The sequence below is a fragment of the Capra hircus genome, chromosome 5 (assembly GCF_001704415.2).
Source record: "Capra hircus breed San Clemente chromosome 5, ASM170441v1, whole genome shotgun sequence".
Classification (NCBI taxonomy): Eukaryota; Metazoa; Chordata; class Mammalia; order Artiodactyla; family Bovidae; genus Capra; species Capra hircus.
This window is the reverse complement of record NC_030812.1, coordinates 89,586,455-89,598,666: the sequence shown is the minus strand read 5'-3', so window position 1 is coordinate 89,598,666 and position 12,212 is coordinate 89,586,455.

Sequence of the window (12,212 nt, the reverse complement as noted above, 5' to 3'; positions counted from 1 at the left end):
GGAGTGGGTTGCCATTTCCTTCTCCAATGCATGAAAGTGAAAAGTGAAAGTGAAGTCACTCACTCGTGTCCGACTCTTAGCGACCCCATGGACTGCAGCCCACCAGGTTCCTCTGTCCATGGGATTTGGTATACAACAATTCATGGTGTTAAGCAGGAAGTTAAGCATGAGCAAGGAAGGGTGGTATAGCCGAAAAGGACGCAAGCTGATCTCTAAACCCCTTCCCAAACACACCCAGCAGAGCTCACAGATATGCTAACTTATTTAAGTCAACTTATTTAGAGACTTATTTAAGTCTCTAAAAAAAACAGAGACTTTTTCAACTTTTGCATATGCACCCTAGGTACACAATGGATACAAACTAACCACAGGGGCTTCTCCAACTCCAGCACTCGTGCCCCTTGATGCTCAGCTGTGTCCTCAAGTAAACTTAGACAGCCAGGAGCCCATTGTTGTTGCTGTTGTTCAGTGTCCATGTAGTGGCCAACTCTTTGTGACCCCGAGGGCTGAAGCATGCCAGGCCTCCCTGTCCGTCACCATCTAATGGAGTTTGCCCCAAGTTCATCATGTCCATTGACTCAGTGATGCCCTCCAACCATCTCATCCTCTGTCTCCCTCTTCTCCTTCTTCCTTCAATCTTTCCAAGCATCAGGGTCTTTTTCCAATGAGTTGGCTGTTCACATCAGGTGGCCAAAGTATTGGATCTTCAGCATCAGTCCTGCCAATGAATATTCTGGGTTGCTTTCCTTTAGGATTGACTGGTTTGATCTCCTTGCCAGCCAAGGGAGTCTCAGGAGTTCCTTAGGGTTCATAAATGCTATGAACCCTATCCATACATACATCTGATTATACCAGACTGAATTACGGGAAAGACATGCACAATAGAGCCTACTGTTATATAACTTGCAACTATCAGTCAGACTTGAGCATATGCCCATGTACTGCCTTTCCTGATTGGTGGTGGGTACAAGCCCTATTTTGCACAGGGCAGGACCAAGAGGGGGAAATGGAACACAAAAAGGGAAGCAAAGAGAGATCACTGCCACTCCTTCAGGGTCGGCTCACTCCCTTGTGTCAGGAGTGTACTATCCCCTGTCTGCTCAATAAAAGATCTGTCTGCTTGAGCTGTAACTGAGCTGTAACCAGTTTTGAATCCTTGCTACAACAAGACAGGAGCTGAGAAATCCTACCTGCTTGAGTTGTAATTAGATCATCATTCCAAATATTTGTTATGATGAGACAAGAACCGAGGGGAAAAAATAAACCAGCTCAACATTAGGAAAAGCTCACTGTTCAAAACCATCTCTGAAACAAGTGCTCTTGGAAGGAAGACAGATCTTAAGGACATATTGAAGGATTTGTTGTCCCCCAAGGCAGCAGGGCCAGAGCCTCCTAGGAGGCGCTCTGTCCTCTAGCTTAATCCTCTCATAGAAGTGAGTACGTTAGATGGGCCTTTGAGTATATAGCAGGAAGATTCATGGTTTTCTCTCCCAATACACGGAGAAAAGCATTTTCTTCATTCACTTTGAGATGCTTGCATCCCCCTCGGGAACTTGGAGAAAGAGGGTACCTGAAAGACTGGCAGGATTCAAGTATTACTGTGTTCCTGAGAACCATAATACAGGGCTTCCCTAGTGGCTCAGCAGTAAAGAATCTGCCTGACAATGCAAAAGACACAGGCTCAATTCCTGGGTCAGAAAGATCCCCTGGAGAAGGAAATGGCAGCCCACTCCAGCATTCTTGCCCAGGAAATCCCATGGGCAGAGGAGTTTGGCGGGCTACAGTCCATGGGGTCATAAAAGAGTTAAACACGACTAAATACCAACAACAATAACATCATCTTAAAACCAACTAATACTTATCATAACTGGTACAAGGGGGTAATTCTGGAAAGATGGCACACTGCGAGAGAGGAGAGCTAGGCAGGGAGGCAGTAATGAGACCCTTTGGAGCCCCAGAGAGTCAGCACTCAGGAATGGGCTGTGCAGAAGCTTGACCAGAGGGAGAAGGAACAGAAGGAAAGCAAGGAGTCCCAGAAGGGAGCCAAGCAGGCAGTGAGGTCAGGCTCTGCCTCCCTGTGTTTCCGGTGATGGCGACAGCCATGACTCTCCAATCGTTTTTATTATTATTTTTGGCTGTACTGAGTCTTCACTGCTGTGCCGGCTTTTCTCTAGTTGCGGTGAGTGGGGGCTAGTGTCTAGCTGCAGCGCATGGGTTTCTCACTGCGGTGGCTTCTCTTGTTATGGAGCATAGCCCCGAGGACGTGTGGGCTCCAGAGCACAGGCTCAGTAGTTGTGGCACACGGGCTTAGTCGCCCCAAGGCACACAGGACCCTCCTGGACCAAAGATCAAATCCACATCTTCCACACTGGCAGGCGGATTCTTTACCACTGAGCTATCAGGGAAGCCCCCCAATCTCCAATTTTTATTGAGCAAAAGCTGATATGCAACAGATTTCTGAGAGACTTAGAGGACTAATATTCTAGAAACACTTATCCAGATAACAAATAACACACACCAAAACTCCTAAACTATTTACTGTGATGTGACACACAGTAAGCTTTTGTATTTAAGATATGTTCAATAAGCAAAGAGCTTCTCCTCCATCGTCACTTTGTTTTTGGTCTCAAAGGACATCCTGCTTTAAAAAGTTGCTAATATAACCAATATTTTTAGTCTGCTAAAAATATTTTAAAAGCTTCACAACTTTGCAGTAAAAGGTACTCAAATATTATCTTATCGCTCTATCTTTGCAACTACTGAGAACAAAGCCTTTTTTCGTAAGGTTAACGCATAGTCAACAAAGTAAAGTCTCAGAATTTTTACTGGAAATATTTCTGGAAAACTCTAGCAAAACTGATGCATTTAATTTTGGGGAAAAAACTCAATTTCCAAAGAGAATTTATGAGCTCAAATAGGTACTTTAAGGAAATACTAGATATAAAAGTAAATGAAACAATGATGTGCTAATTATTTGGGAGTGGAGCAAGCCCTAAAAAGGCACATTAGACTACCAGATATAAAATAATTTACAGGGATGTACTGTACAACAGGGAATACAGTAATGGCACCCCACTCCAGCACTCTTGCCTGGAAAATCCCATGGATGGAGGAGCCTGGTAGGCTGCAGTCCATGGGGTCACTAAGAGTCAGACACAACTGAGCGACTTCACTTTCACTTTTCACGTTCATGCATTGGAGAAGGAAATGGCAACCCACTCCAGTGTTCTTGCCTTGAGAATCCCAGGGATGGGGAAGCCTGGTGGGCTGCCGTCTATGGGGTCACACAGGGTCAGCAGCAGCAACTGTAAAACAGGGAATGTAATCAATACCATTATAATAACTTTGTTATTGTAGATTATGGTGCGTAATCTATAAAATATTGAATCACTATACTGTACACCTGAAACTAATCTGTTGTTAGTCAACTATACTTCACATTTAAAAAAAAAAAAAAGAGGTTTGTTAGTTGCCCTGGAAGCCATGTCCTTTTTCTGTTCAACTGCAGTGAAAAATAAGCAGCATGATCAATTAGAGCTTTGATTTTAAGGTGCTGGTTTATAGGAAATTTTCAGGAAAATGCCACCTTCACCCCCAGGATTGTGTATACATTTTTAATTACAATACTTAATTTTATTTGTAATACTTTAAGCAGCTTATATGATTTAAGGAAATTCTTAAATATGGCACAAAATAATGGGAAAATAATAATGACAGTATGTGACGGTACAATAGAGACTAACCTGAACCACTCGCTCCCCAACCCTAGATCTCTCTCCCTACGCCCTTCTCTTATACCACCATGCTTTTCTTTGAAGAACCCTGCGTCTCCTCTTCAGGAGCTACACGTGACTGTCAATCACTGACCATAAACCATCACCACAGGGGCAGGCACGTGACTCACACGGCCAGCCACAGCATTCCCTGAGAAAGAAGCAGCATCAGGGAAGCAGAACCCACACATTATTTAAACCCCTGGATCTTTCCACTATTTGTAAACCAGAAGATCGGAGTCCCCAAACTATTTTGCTTACACTAGTGTGAGCTGGTCACATGTACCTGAACGAGTTCTAAATAGTATGTGTAGTATCCTTTACAGTAAGTCCCCTACTTACGAACAAGTTCTGTTCTGAAAGCACAAAGGTCCAATTTGTTCGTACGTCCAACAAAGTTAGCCTAGGTACCCACCTACCCACCTAACACAATTGGCTATGTAGTACTGTACTGTAATAGGCTTATAATACTTTGCACACAAATAATACATTAAAAAAAAATACAGAAAACACTTTAAATCTTACAGCGTTGCCATGTCTGACTCTTTGCAACCCTGCAGACTGCAGCACACCAGGCTTCCCTGTCCTTCACCATCTCCCAGAGTTTGCCCAAGTTCACGTGCATTGAATCAGTGATGCTGTCCAACTATCTCGTCCTCTGTCACCCTTCTCCTTCTGCCTTCAATCCTTCCCAGCACCAGGATCTTTTCCGATGAGTTGGTGGATTGCATCAGGTGCCCAAACTATTAGAGCTTCAGCTTTAGCATCACCTTCCAATGAGTATTCAGAGTTGATTTCCTTTAAGATTGACTGGTTTGATCTTCTTTCCGTCCAAGGGATTCTCAAAAGTCTTCTCCAGAACCAAAATCCTACAGTACAGTACCTTGAGGTACAGTACAGTAATACAGCACAACAGCCGGCATACAGGGGCTGCCACTGAGTAAACAGGCAAGAATTATGACTGGAGGAGGGAGAGGAGGCGGAGGTGGTAAAGCTAAACGGTCATGAGCAGTAGGAGACGGAGGGCAAGCTGCACAACCACTTGCAGAGGAGGCACGCACGTGACAGCGTACGCCAGCCTCGGGAACCAACTTACACGACTGGACACGTGAACACACTGCGCATCTTTCAAAGTTCGAAACTTGAAGGTTGGTATGTAGAGGACCTTACTGTATTTTATTTGAACTTCATTTACTCTAATTTTTTTTTTTCACACAGTCTATTTACAGCTATCTTTACACAAAATCTCCTTGATGATTTTTTTGTGATACTCTTTTTCTAACATCTGTTTAAAATACATGTCTCTGTTAGATTCTGGGAGTTCAGAATACTGACCCATCCTTTTTAAGCAATGTTTTCTAAACTTCCCTGATCATAAACTCTTGGGAGGAGGGGTCCTTGTTAAAATACAGGTTGCTGGGTTCTAGCACATAAACCCTCCCAAATCAGAGTCTCTAAAGGGGAGGGCTAACAGTCTATGCTTTTTAACAAGCATCACAAGTGAGCCTTCTAATAAGGGAAATTTAGACCACATTGCCCTACAGCAACATTTGTCCTCGAAGTAAATCCTTCCTTTTGAAGGACAGCCTCCCAGCTATGGGTCTTTGAACTTTTGAACCCTTTGAACTTTTCCCTGGAGTACACCTGCTTTCTTCTGAACACCTCTGATGAAGCAAGTCTCTAGGATTACTTTTCTTTTTATAAGTGTTCTGTAGTAAAAGTCATTCAGCTTAGCTGATACCAATGTAATCAATCAAGCTAAAGCTGTGTGAGCTTATTATTTAGAAAGTTCAGGGAAAGAATGCTAGCCTTGGAATTACATAAACCTGGGTTTAAATTCCCATTTAGACAAATGGGTATAATCCCCACAATACATTTAATAACCACATAACCTTGAGTGAATTCCTTAAACCCACTTACCCTCAATTTTGTTAACCTATAAAGCTGTAACAGGACATAGAGTATAATGCCCACCCTACAATGATTGATAATGGAATACAGAGCAGAATGAATGCTTTTGCTTATTACTTTACTTTCATATGATATTTTTAAAATATTTTTACTTTTTATGAATGATGAAAAGCATATCCAGGTTACACAGAAAAAAATCGCTCAAGTGGAATTTCAAGACAATTTGTGACATTGCTCCCATTAAAAAATAGAGTAAGGGCTTCCTTGGTGGTTCAGTGGTTGAGACTTTGCCTTCCAATGCAGGGGGTGCAGGTTCCACACCTGGTCTGGAAGCTAAGGTCCCACATGCCTGCGACCAAAGCCAAGAAGTCAAACACAGGCAATACTGTAACAAATTCAATAAAGTATTTTTTTTTTTTTAAAGGAGGTCTTAGTCTTGAAAAAAAAAAGATACGGTAATGCTTCATAAGCAGTAGTTTTACTTATTTTAAAATACAATTTGGCTTTAAAGAACCCTATTTACTTTCATACAAAACCAACAGGGAAAAAGAAAGTTAACACCAAGCTGTCAAAGGAAGGAAAATCAAACTGAGTCATTACTCTTCTTAATTTAACCTCCTGTTTAAACAGTACGGGCTTTTTTCCCTCACCACTCCCCCCCCACCCCACTCAATTTCCTTCTTTTCTTAGTCCATAAATCACAAACTAATGACAGGATCAACAAATTCCCAAAACTAAAGAGAGAAAAACAGATGGCTTTTTACCTATTGCTTTTTATCACTCAGTCATAGTCACCTCAAAGCCATTTTGCTTATCTTACTCATTACTTCGATTTTCTGCCTTCTCTGGGGATTCCCCGGCGGCACCAGTGGTAAAGAACTCACCTGCCAATGCAGGAGACATAAGAGACTTGGGCTTTGATGACTGGGTCAGGAAGACTCCCTGGAGGAGGCCACGGCAACCCAGTCCAGTATTCTTGCCTGGAGAATCCTATGGACAGAGGAGCATGGCGGGCTACAGTATATGGAGTGGCAAAGAGTCAGATACAACTGAGTGAGTAACACACACATCCTTCTGTTTTCTCTGGACTGCTCGGACTCTTTCCCAAAAGCCCTGGCTTGCAAGAAGTAGCAGGGAGTCCTCTGGGGGGAGGGAGAGTAGATGCATTAAACTACTGGAATCCAAGCTCACCACCACCGTAGACTCCCCGTTTGCTCACCATGACAGCTCCGAAAGGTTCTTCAATGCCCCATCAAGCATTCTGAAAAATATCTAACCTGCTCACTCAGAGGGTAAGAATTTACGACCATAATGTCGAACCATTTGATTCACATTATCATTAGAGGAGAGCAGATAAAATTTTCTTGAGATATAGAAAATAATTTTTTATTGCTATAACATTTTAAGATTCAAGGCACCAACTGTGAAACCTGGAAACATTAACTGTTTTCCACTTTGTTTCCCATTTTAAAGTCCCTCCTTACCTGCGGACTCCTATATATCCCAGAGCACCTCTGTATGAGAGCTTTGCAATTCTCCCTGCAAGGTGGTCTGAATATATAGCTTACTATATTATGTTATTATATAATTACACAGATTTAGATAGAATATTTTCACATGGAATGTTCATATAATTATCTTCGTTGCTATGCTTCTTGCTGGAGAATGGCACAGAGCATCTCAAAATGACATCAAAACCTTGCTCAAGTAGAAATGCTAGATATTTTATGCCAATCCTCCAATTAAAAACACAAATATTATTCTAGCTGGGAAAAAAATTCCCCATACCCTAAAAAAGGCTTCTCTGGTAGCTCAGTCAAGAATCTGCCTGCAGTGCAGGAGACCCGAGTTTGATCCCTAGGTCGTGAAGATCCCCTGGAGAAGGAAATGGTTTCCCACTTCAGTATCCTTGCCTGGAAAATCCTACGGACAGAGGAGCCTGGTGAGCTATAGTTCGTGGGGTCACAAGAGTCAGACACAACTTAGCGAATAAACCACCACCACCACATCCTAAGAAGGACGTTGACTGGTGCGAATTGAGAGAACCATAGGAAAGTACAAAGAATATTGCTTTGAACAACAAAAGCCAGAGTGTTTACTACATACAGAAGCACTGAGCTCTACCCACAGCAGAAATTTGATCTTGCTGTGACACGTCATAAAAGTCCATGCAACCAGTTGTCTATTTCCAACTTAAACAGGACACTTAAAAAGACAGATGCCTACCTTTTTGTCTCACTTACTGCAAATTTCTGTTCACTGGTCCTTCCCCTTTTCAAATCGTTCTGACTAATATTGACAGCCACTGTTTAGAGGTATGTTGAATCTTTTGCTGTTGCAACAATTTCCATCTTTAGGTGGGAGTTTCCAACCATGCTGACAGCTAGTATCTAAACATCTTTTTTAGTCACAGTTGGGTAACATAATGTCTTAGAGTCAAGGTGGTAATTTTTATGCAGTGCCCCAGAGAACTCTGTGATGAATGACGTGTTCAAAGCATACAGCACAAGCGCAAATGATCATAGTACAAGAGTACCTGAAAGCTTTAAAGGTCTGAGATAAAAGTAGGTGGCTGTTTAATCCATGTGCTGAGCAGAGCAATAATCTAGAAGTCAAAAGCCACACCCAGCCAGGATCCATATACAGTCTTTACAGAGCTTTAGGTAAGAAAGGCAACAAAATATGGGATGTATAAACTGAATGGGGGGGTCAGGGCAGTTATAGATCAGGGATAATTTAACCCTTAATCACTGAGAGATATCACATCAGCCATTCATTCCAGAAGATGAATGTGCACATTTTCTCTGCAAGCATTTCTTTCCTGAAAAATTAAACTTAGTTATACCTTACTTTATCACATTACGAAAAAGATATATATATTTGGGCCACAGCAATTCATCACCTCCCAGCACTGCTTTGACTGAGATATGCTTTAATGCTGCCTTAAGCATCTATGAAATGTTGTTATAAGAAACATTCAAAAGAGATCTGTCTTTGCATCTGCTGTTTAAAAAAATAATAATAATTAGGTAGGTTATAGAACCTATCACAATGTCTTCTATAAAGAAAAACCCCTGGACAAAATTTATTCCAGAAAATGCTGCCAGAAAAGCTTCATCTTTTCTAAGGCCTGGGCTTCATCCTTTTAAATAAGAAGAAACAGGTAGTTTCTTTTATTTCTCCTTTTACACTGACTGCCAGAAATCCCACAAGTAAGTTTGAAGTTCAATATGGCAATAAGTTAATCTATAGGACATCACTTCGGTTCTTCTGTCGTTTGGGGTTTTCTTAAGCTTTTTATTTTGTATTGGGGTCTAGTCACAATGCTGTGATAGTCTCAGGTGAACAGAGAAGGGACACAGCCATACATATACATTATCCATTCTCCCCAAACGCTCCTCTCATCCAGGCTGCCACATAACATTGAGCAAAGTTCCCTCTGTTATACAGGAGGTCCTTGATGGTTATCCACTTAAGATAGAGCACTGTGCTCTATTCCAGACTCCCACAGGGCATCATTTTGAATTCTCCATTTTTCCATAGTTCTGAATTTCTATTTATATTTTTATTAACATTGAAAACACCACTTCAAATTCTTTGGGGGGAAAGACTGGAATCAGCAAATTAAATTATCCAGAGAGTACATACATGGCAACACTGACTCTCTCAAACAGGAGTTCCCAACCTCCAGGCCAGGGATGGGTATATCCTGTCAGATCAGTGGCTGCATTAGATTATAAATAAAGAGCACAATAAATGTAATGCACTTGAATCATCCCAAAACCATCCCCTGTCCAGGTCCACGGAAAAACTGGTTTCCATGAAACCAGTTTCTGGTGCTGAAAAGATTGGGGAACGCTGCTGTAAAACATTGTTCTGATCATCAAAAAGATAAAATTTAAAAAAAGAAAACTCTAAACATTACAAAAGCTCTGCAACAAAGATCACACAAGTTGCACCAGAAGAATGACTCTGTCCTTCACTTAGAGCTTGCTTTAATTCATTTAGACACTATGCTAACAAATTTGGTTATCACGTTCCTTGGGACACAGAAGATATGAAGCAGTAGTGAAAAGCTGCTGGAAGCAGTCACATTGTCAACAACAATAATTTGCAATGACAGTAAGGGGAAAAGATACACAACTATAAAATGCTGTCCTAAGAGGTCAAACCCTGGTTAATCCCAGAGTCATTTCATGAGTTTCTTAAAGGGTGAAGCATGCACATGAAAATCATCTGGGGATCTGTTAAACTCGTAAGGTACTGAGCCCTGAATTAGCATCCTTGGAAGTATGGGAAAGTCCAGTGTTCACAAGCATACAGGGTGATTCTTTCCTAAAGGGCAGTTTGAGAATCACAGGTGTAGACACAGACAGCCCTACATAACTCAGTAGGCCTTCAGAGCCAAACCACACACCACGCCCTCAAAAGGCAAAGATGATTTCAGAACCTTCTTCTTATAAAGTGGGAAAGGATGTGATCAATTTGAGAATGGTTATCCTTGAAAACTGTTAATATACAAATATTTTTTATTATTTGTTATCTTCATGTGCAACAGGATAACTATCAAGACATCCAGATAATGGAAGAACTGTGACTGTCACAAACTGTGGAGGGCCTGAGGTTTCAGCCTAGTTGCAACTGCTACAGTTTCAAGCTGGCAGAAGACCGGAGATTTCTGGCCCAGGGACAAAGAACCTGTTAGTCACAGCACAGCAGGAAGCATGAGCTTCTTATCTGTGCAAGTTGCTTCCATCCAACTTCCTCAAGGGCTGCACAGAGGAGCCAAGATGAGTCTGTGCCATTGTTGAGCAAAGTTAAGCCTCCTGCTGCTGCTAAATCGCTTCAGTCGTGTCCAACTCTGTGCGACCCCATAGACGGCAGCCCCCCAGACTCCCCCATCCCTGGGATTCTCCAGGCAAGAATACTGGAGTGGGTTGCCATTTCCTCCTCCAATGCATGGAAGTGAAAAGTGAAAGTGAAGTCGCTCAGTCATGTCCGACTAATAGCAACCCCATGGAATGCAGCCTACCAGGCTCCTATGTCCATGGGATTTGCCAGGCAAGAGTACTGGAGTGGGTTGCCATTAAGCCTAGGAACGCCCAGTCTTTTATAAGGAGAGTTAGCAAACTGAACAGAACTTAGCTCTGGAAGGAGGAAACATTGTCCATGTTACAGTTCAGTTCAGTTCAGTCACTCAGTCATGTCTGACTTTTTGTGACCCAACAGACTGCAGAATGCCAAGCTTCCCTGTCCTTCACCAATGCCTGGAGCTTACTCAAACTCATGTCCATCGAGTCGGTGGTGCCATACAACCATTTCATCCTCTGTTGTCCCCTTCTCCTCCTGCCTTCAATCTTTCCCAGCATCAGGGACTTTTCCAATGAGTCAGTTCTTCACATCAGGTGGCCAAATATTTGGAGCTTCAGCTTCAGCATCAATCAATGAATATTCAGGACTGATTTCCTTTAGGATGCACTGGCGGGATCTCCTTGCAGTCCAAGGGACTCTGAAGAGTCTTCTCCAACAACACAGTTCAAAGCATCAATTCTTTGGCACTCAACTTTCTTTACAGTCCAACTCTCACATCCATACATGACTACTGGAAAAACAATAGCTTTGACTCGATGGAACTTTGTTGGTAAAGTAAAGCCTCTGCTTTTTAATATGCTGTCTAAGTCGGTTATAACTTTTCTTCCAAGGAGCAAGTGTCTTTTAATTTCATGGCTGCAGTCACTATCTGCAGTGATTTTGGAGCCAAAATAAAATCAAATCTCTCACTGTTTCCACTGTTTGCCCAACTATCTGCCATGAAGTGATGGGACCAGATGTCATGATCTTAATTTTCTGAATGTTGAGTTTGAAGCCAACTTTTTCACTCTCCTCTTCCACTTTCATCAAGAGGCTCTTTAGTTCTTCCTCACTTTCTGCCCTAAGTGTGGTGTCATCTGCGTATCTGAAGTTACTGATATTTCTCCCGGAAATCTTGATTCTGGCTTGTGCTTCTTCCAGCCGGCATTTCGCATGATGTGCTCTGCATATAAGTTAAATAACCAAGATGACAATATACAGCCTGACGTACTCCTTTCCCGATTTAGAACCAGTCTGTTGTTCCATGTCCAGTTCTAACTGTTGCTTCCTGACCTGTATACAGATTTCTCAGGAGGCAGGTCAGGTGGTCTGGTATTCCCATCACTTTCAGAATTTTCCATAGTGTATTGTGATCCACACAGTCAAAGGCTTTGGCATAGTCAATAAAGCAGATGTTTTTCTGGAGCTCTCTTGCTTTTTCCATGATCCAGCGGATGTTGGCAATCTGATCTCTGGTTCCTCTGCCTTTTCTAAAACCAGCTTGAACATCAGGAAGTTCACGGTTCACATATTGCTGAAGCCTGGCTTGGAGAATTTTGAGCATTACTTGACTAGCATGTGAGATGAGTGCAATTGTGCAGTAGTTTGAGCATTCTTTGGCATTGCCTTTCTTTGGGATTGGAATGAAAACTGACCTTTTCCAGTCCTGTGGCCACT